The 7,670-nt window shown below is 41.6% G+C and overlaps 1 long non-coding RNA gene across 1 annotated transcript; it reads right to left on the reverse strand.

Moving 5' to 3' along the window:
- Positions 1-6,118: 6,118 nt before the first annotated feature.
- On the reverse strand, positions 6,119-6,436 carry LOC119774879. The gene is made up of 2 exons (XR_005279591.1): positions 6,256-6,436; positions 6,119-6,178 (listed from the first exon to the last, which is right to left on the reverse strand). It is a non-coding gene; the product is annotated as an uncharacterized LOC119774879 (long non-coding RNA).
- Between the last annotated feature and the right edge of the window lie 1,234 nt (positions 6,437-7,670).

Genomic DNA, 7,670 nt, shown 5'->3' on the forward strand with positions numbered 1-7,670 from the left:
AGGCAACGCCAAGGACCGGAGGGGGGCTGGTGTAAGGACAGGCGGATCTGGACCATGCTTTTGGAGGATGACATGGTTCTATTGGTTCCCACCTGCCAAGACTTAAGGGCTACTTATATTCCTCCAGCAGTGTGTCGCAGTGAGCTTGTCGTGAATATGACGCATATATTTTTGATGCCCAAAATGCCCAATTTTATTCCCTGCCACAATGCAAGAGGGACAATCATGAACTAGCTGTGGGTCTAGATACGGGAAAAATGAGGAATTGGAAAAATGCAAGGGGCAAGTTTGTGCGACAACGGAGGGACATGAGGGCAAAAAAGAGCGGGGATCCAGGTGGAAAAAAGGCTCCCAGCATTCTTGCGCACCTTGCTCTTCTAGCAGGTCCAACTTCGAGAGTCGTTTTCCACAATAAAGGTCATACAAACTAAACAAGCCAGTAAGGTAGCAAACATGAAATACGAAGTGTGGAGCGGATGTAGATTTGACCTACAATTTTGGAGAAATTTTGGGCGGGAACATATCTGAGTTCACTGTGACACACACACAGACAGCCTGGTTTCTGAACATAAATCAGCCATTACAGCATCCAATGGGGTGGTTTGCAGCCAAGTGTTAGGTGGCTAGGATGAGAATCAGCTCCTCCAAGTCAGAGGCCATAGTTTCCCACAGGAAAAAGGCGGCTTGTTCCCTTCAGGTTGGAGGAGAGTTCCAACCTCAAGTGGGGGGAGTTTAAGTATCTTGGGTTCCTGTTCATGAGTGAGGGGAGAATGGAGCAGGAGATCGATGCGTCTGGTGCTATAATGTGGACGGTTCAGCAATCTGTCATGTGAAGAGAGAGCTGAGCAAAAGGGCAAAGCTCTCAATTTACCAGTCAGTCTACGTTCCTACCCTCACCTTAAGGAGAAAATCAACGATACAAGCTGCTGAAATTAGCTTTCTGCGCAGGGTAGCTGGGCTCTCACTTTATCCTCTTTCCCACTAAAAAAATAGTTGGTTAACCCTGGTTTTGTAAGCATGATTCGACCCCCTAACAACTGGGATTTGGCTCCCTTCCCATTAAAAAAAAAATCTGGGTCTAATTCCCTACCTCTGCATGTCACCAATGCTAACCATCACATTGGGTTAGCATTGGTGATGTCACCACTGTGACAAAAATTGGGAAAGAAAACAATGAAGAGCAGAATATAAGGAAGATAGGGCATAGTAAATGTGCCTTATTGTTTCACTCTTTTATTTGTCTGAATCCCTCTTACCAGTTCTTCACCATGTATATCAAATAAAACAGAGTTGTTTGGGCAATTGTACTACCAAAAATTTGCCGGTCAACCCAGGTCTGGTGTGCACAGTTTGCCGATCAGGGCCAAGCCGATTTCCACACGTGAGGCTTATAAGGTCGTTTAACCCGGGTAGACACGGGTCAGTGAGCTGTTCCCACTGCCACCGAAAACTGATTCTTCCATGGTTTAAAATTTTTCTTTAGCCAGTGGGAAAGGGGTATTAGAAATAGGGTGAGGAGCTCGTCATTCAGCAAGGGCTGGGTGTAGAGCCGCTTCTACTCCACATTGAAAGGAGTAAGCTGAGGAGGCTTTTGAGATCCCCCCTGGATGCCTCCCTTGGGAGGTGTTCCATGCACGTCCCACTGGTAGGAGGACCAGAGGAAGACCCAGGAGATGCTGGAGGGACTGTGTCTCTTAAGTGGCCTGGGAGCACCTCAAACTTCCCCTAGCAGAGCTGGAGGAGGTGTCTGAGGAGAGGGAAGTCTGGGAGTTTCTACTGAGACTGCTGGCCCCACAACCTGGTCACAGATGAAGAGGGAGATGATGAGTACATGTACATGAAAGGGGAAGCTTGTGAGAGTTGGTGCTCAGTCAAATAACACACATTACTCCACAAAAGTGTTTTGCAGAGACTAACTTCACAAAATAATTTATCTGTTTAACAAACAGATAAAAATGGCTGTATCCTGGAAGAGGAAAAAAATAATTATTCTTTTAATGTATAATTCCTGGTTTCACTTCAACTTGTGAAGGAATTCTCTTTTTAATTTCTGTTTTTAATTGACTGATCAAGCAGTAAAGCAGTTGAGAAATGATTTGGTTTATAACAGAATTGGTTTATTTGACTCTGTCAGTTTTTTTTCATCAGCATATTTTAAGCCTCTAATTGCACACTTGTTGCTCGTTTTTCCCATAAGGTAGATACCACCATCTGCTCAGCGCCTGCACAAGAGCAATCATAATTAAAAAAGAGAAATATATATTTACTTTAGGGGAAATATGTATATTACAATAGGAATCTATTTACAGTTAACATATTTATTCCTAACATTACATATAAAGAGCCATGGGCCCAGATGTGATGCCTTGACTTATGCAAACCTATTCATTGTTGGCACATTTTGGGCCTGTTACCTCATCAGACAGATGTTTCTGTCTAAAGCAGATGTTTCCTAGAGTTTTCAAAGGAAATGTTTTTCTGGCTTTTGGCCGTGATCATTTTCAAACATGATTATTTTCCAGCATATGGCAATATTCGATAAGAGAGGTGAAAAAGTAAAGAAAAAAAGTCTGTAGACATTTTGTTTTCAAGTAATATATTAATGGTTTAACCTTAGTGAAGACTTCACATATTTAATGTGTGATTTTCTGTTAAATGCTTTAAATCACTTGAGAAATCACTTTTTATAATTGTGTATGTATGTATTGGTCACTGAAATATCAATGAAGCACTAACGACACTGGCTTCGTTCTAAGGCTGCAGCTATGGGTTTATCAAAACAATGATAAATGCATGCTCTCTGTATTAATCATGTTCCATGCACAGGCCTTATTTACAATACACTAAAGCTCTTTTCCCATAGCAGGGACTTTTCATATGGTATTCTGAAAGCTTTCAGTGTATTTCGATAGCTTTTAGATTACTTTATGATTTTTAGCCCCTTTTTCTTCAAAAATGTAATTTTATTTTTTTTTATCCAGGTAATGGAATCATGGGTAATTTGGGTGCTTTCTGTTTCCACCCATAACAATAATTATTTTCACTTAATATAGTGGAAAGTTGTGAAGAAAAGAGCACCTCCTCTCCCAGAGATGGCGGTAACTATAGTATAATTACTGTTGACTGGCAGCCAAAGCCATCATGAAGCACAGAGCAGTGAAGAGCCCAGACTTTTGATTTTCTTTGTTTGTTAATTTTATCCAGAAAAGACCCCAGCAGGTGTACTGTTACTGTTTTCTCTCACCCTCTCTGGTATAAACTAATATATTATATATATATAAACCAAACATGAACCGTTAAATGCCACCTTGCTTAGTTTAAGCTTTCTTTTAACTTCCACTTAGTGGTGAAAGGCAGCTGGAATTGGAGCGGTACACTAGATTTATCAGAATTATAAAGTTGGTAAAAACACACCTCAAAATGTAAAGCATAATTCTAACCTAAACTATGTAAGTTAAAAAATTGCCTTTTTTTTAAAAGACCCACCCTCTCCACTTAAAAAAATGCACAAGCACAACCTTGTACCCTTTCCCGAGAGGGAACCCCTATTAAACGGGAGTAGAGCATGCACGAGCCCTTTTCTCCTCATGCACGCTCTGTTTAAAAGTTGCTGTTTGCATCGCTCATACAAGCTCAGGGTCCTGTCACACCTTGCAGATTTAGACAGAGTATGCCTTACGTCCCAGAATCTCTTAAATTGCTGGCATATGCTGACCTTTCTATGTATTTTTTATATTTTGGTCATATACATTGCGTATTCATAACGAGTCCAGAACGTATATCCAACTACAGCCTAACTTATGCATAACGCACGGCTGTGTAATGCCCATGAAATGTTGCTTGTGCATCATTTCATGGGCATCAGTTAAAGCTGCTCCCCTCGGGCGGAGGCACCCGGTCTGCATAAAATGATGTCTTTGATCGCGATATTACCTTAGTTGCTGTTTACCGCCCGCCCAAAAAGAAAAAAATAAATAAAAAGAAAAAAGACAGAAGGTTTGCAGTTGCAGCAGATTCCGCGTTGCGTCAACTAGGATGTTTGTTGGTCTTGGGCGTGAACGCAGGGAGGATCCATCCCACTCATCTTCTTGCTCACCGTATGTTGTGGATGCAGTCTCGAGGAGAACTGACGATTTCCTCCGGCAAACCCGCTTTTGTATCATAATGCTGCCAATACAATATCAAATGGTAGCTGTAAGTTAGACACATGTTCAGTGGTCATCTGGAATACGTCAAATACATTGAAATGCATTGGAGATAAGTTCCTCATAAGTTACGCATAACTTATGCACCAGTTACTCATAGGTTAAGTTAGACGCCACGACTTATGAGTAACTTAAGCTTAACATGTGTCAACGAACTAAAATTCTAGTAAAGCTTTACTCTCAGTTGTGAATGACATGTGTAAATGAAAGTTTTATACAGTTCATTTGATTTCATCCATAGAATACTCTCGGTTACTAGAAACATGTAATTCTCCATAAGAGAAACAGTTTTGAGCATCTTTTTTCTTATCTTTGCCTTCCTCATTCCATTTTCCTTCATAAGTTATCAGCAGTTATAAAGTTGAAGTTTTTATACATATCATTGTATTAGTATGCAATTATTCATGAAATGTTATCCAAATTGTTATTTTTAAGAAGTCACAATGTAACAGAATAACATAGAATTGCTGTGAGAGTAATCAAAGAGGATAACCAATTTAAAGACTTACCTTCATTCTGGTTAACTTTATTGGTCTTGGAAGTCAATATATCTCATTATAAGATGACACCTTCTACCTTTCTATTTATTTATTTTTTTGTCATGGCTCAGAACAGAGGACCCAGAATTAGGGATGGGAATCGAAAACCGGTTCCTGTTAAGAACCGGTTCCGTATTTTTCGATTCCATGGCATCGTTTGGCAGCTCGCTGAATGATTCTTTTTTCGATTCCCGCAGCACCAGAGCCGAGAGCGCCGGCTCTGGGGAGCACGACTTACGTCACGTTTTTTACGTAAGTTACGCAACTTACGCAAGTTACGCAAGTTGGAAGAACTATTCGAGGAGGAAGACAACGTGCTGCGGTCACTTTGTGAATCAAAGCCCCGTCTTTCCTTAGCCCAGAGGGTAGATCAGGAAATCCAGCTCTATAAAAGCTTGCCCTCCATCCCCTGCAGGGATAGCGCCACACTGTGGTGGTGGAACAAGCAAGATACGCTGCCCTTGCTATCTGGACTGGCTGAAAACTACCTCTGTGTGCAGGCTTCCTCCACCCCATCTGAGAGGGTGTTCTCCACGGCTGGAGACACCATAAGCGCTGAAAGATCCCGTATCCTTCCAGAAAAAGCAGATATGCTCATCTTTCTGCAAAAGAACTGTTAATTTTCCCTACTACTGTTTTATAATTAGTATTTTTTGTTATTTAAAATAGGTTATTATCCCATCATTTGTTATTAGACATTGTTGGTTATTAAGTTTGTTCTTGTATTCATTTTTCATTTAAACACAGATGTTACTCCAGTTTCACATTTCCTGTGGACATCTTGATCTTTTTGAGTTTGTAAGATTGTGCAATAGTTAAGTAAACAAAGTTGATTCTGATAATCAAACTGTTTGTTCTCCTTTTTCCCCCAAATTGGAATCGAAAAAAGAATCGATTAAGAATCGAATCGTTTCATAGAATCGAAAAGGGAATCGGAATCGTGAAAATCTTTTCAATTCCCAACCCTACCCAGAATTCAAGGCAAACAGTTAGGTGAATTTCTCAAAAACGTATATTAAAGACGAAAGATCTGCAGGGACGTAGGGCAAGAACCTCCGCAGAGGGGAAAACTGAGGTTAGTGACCATGTAAATCTGATGGAAGATGATTACGAACGCGTGAGTCACTATCCTGGTCTTAAAGTTTAGTAAACGCCCAGAGGAAGGAGTGGATTCCAGCTGAATGGCTGCCGATAGCATGTGGCGAATGCCACCCAGAAAGTTCCAGATGCTGAAGCATTGAAGACTGCAGAACTGGATGTTGAACAGATCCAAGCAGATTGTAATGAAGGTCTTCATTACTTGGTGGTACAACACTTAAAATGTGTTAAAGGATAAAAGAAATGCATGATGAAGGAAATGAACCGGATACAAACTGATTGAAATGGTTTATTAATGGTGGTTTCGGTGGCATCTCAGCTGGAACTGATTATGTCCTGTTAAAATACAACAAAGGGATGATATAAGTATTGATTGTTTAAAATGTTTGAAGGCTTGTATGGGTGTGGCTTACCTCTCTCTTCCTCTGCAGGGTGTTCAGGCTAAAAGATTCCCCGGGGGCCTGAGTACCTTTTAAAGGTTCCGGAAGAGACCAAAGCAGACGGAAGGGGGGGAGCAGAGAGTTAGACATTTTATAAACTTAATGTTGGATTTGTATTTATATTGATAAAGATGTGTTTGTAGAGATGCTGAAAATGACTAGGATTGGCAATATATATTTTGAGGATTTTTGGTAGTTTGTCAAACCTTGTTTGTGTGTATGTATTTTGTTTTACCCTGTTTCTTGGTGGGTTTATGTATTGGAACAGCCAACAGCTATAAAAGGCTGCATGTTGGCCATATTGGGTTGTTGCTGCTGAGACCCTAGGCCAAAATGAGCAGAGTTTCATTTGTTTGTTAAATGTTGGTGAATAAACACCCAGTGGGGCTGCACAGTTTCTCTGCCTCAAGTCTCCTACTTCCTCCAACCGCTAAAGGCCATTCTAACAAGTGGTGTCAGAAGCTGAGGACGGAGTCACAAAGTGGAGTTGAGGATGACAAAAGACAGAGAAAGGAGGAAACAAGACCAACAGGAGGATCCTGATGATGGAGCAAAGTCATCTGATGACCAGGTGGGCGCGGCATCCAGCAACCCTGACATGATTGAGGAGCTTGCAGATTTGGTGAAATCCCTCATTCAGTCTCAATCAATGAGGGACCAACAGCTGGCAAAAGAAGCTTCCCGTCAAGAGCATAGATGGAAGAGTATGCAGCATCAGTTTCACCAAATACAGCAGCAAGTGAATGATCTGACACAGGATTCTGGAGGTGACCGGCTGCAGTCTGGAGCAGCACAGCCTCAAGATGACATGGATGATCCAGAAGAAGGGTCAAGTCAACAGTCTGTTTGGCCTGAGAGGGACTTCAGCATGCACAGAGAACCTAGGCTACATCCTCTATTGCCTAATGATGACATTGAACATTTTTTGACTACTTTTGAAAGAATGGCCAAAGTCTGTCGATGGCCAAAGGAGGAATGGGCTATCCAGCTAGTTCCCCTATTGACGGGCAAGGCACGAAGTGCTTATGTCTTGATGGATCTTGCAGACTCAGATGACTATGACAGAGTGAAGGCGGCCATATTGCAAAAGTATGAAATTACAGCTGAAACCTATCGTCGACGTTTCCGTTCCTTGGACATTCTTCCTGGAGAGACTCCACAAGAGCTGCATGTGCGCCTCAAAGAAATGTTTTTCAAGTGGGTTAAACCAGACAAGGCAACGGTGAAGGAGATTTCAGAGACAATGATTCTGGAACAGTTTCTAAGAATGGTTAACCCTGAACTGGAGGTGTGGCTTCGTGAGCATGACCCAAAGACAGCAGAGAAGGCGGCACAACTGGCTGAGGTCTTCACGGCAGCTAGACGAGGGACGAAACACAGTACTTTTG

Source organism: Cyprinodon tularosa, unplaced genomic scaffold, assembly GCF_016077235.1.
Source record: "Cyprinodon tularosa strain WSP-4 unplaced genomic scaffold, ASM1607723v1 ctg84, whole genome shotgun sequence".
Lineage (NCBI taxonomy): Eukaryota > Metazoa > Chordata > Actinopteri > Cyprinodontiformes > Cyprinodontidae > Cyprinodon > Cyprinodon tularosa.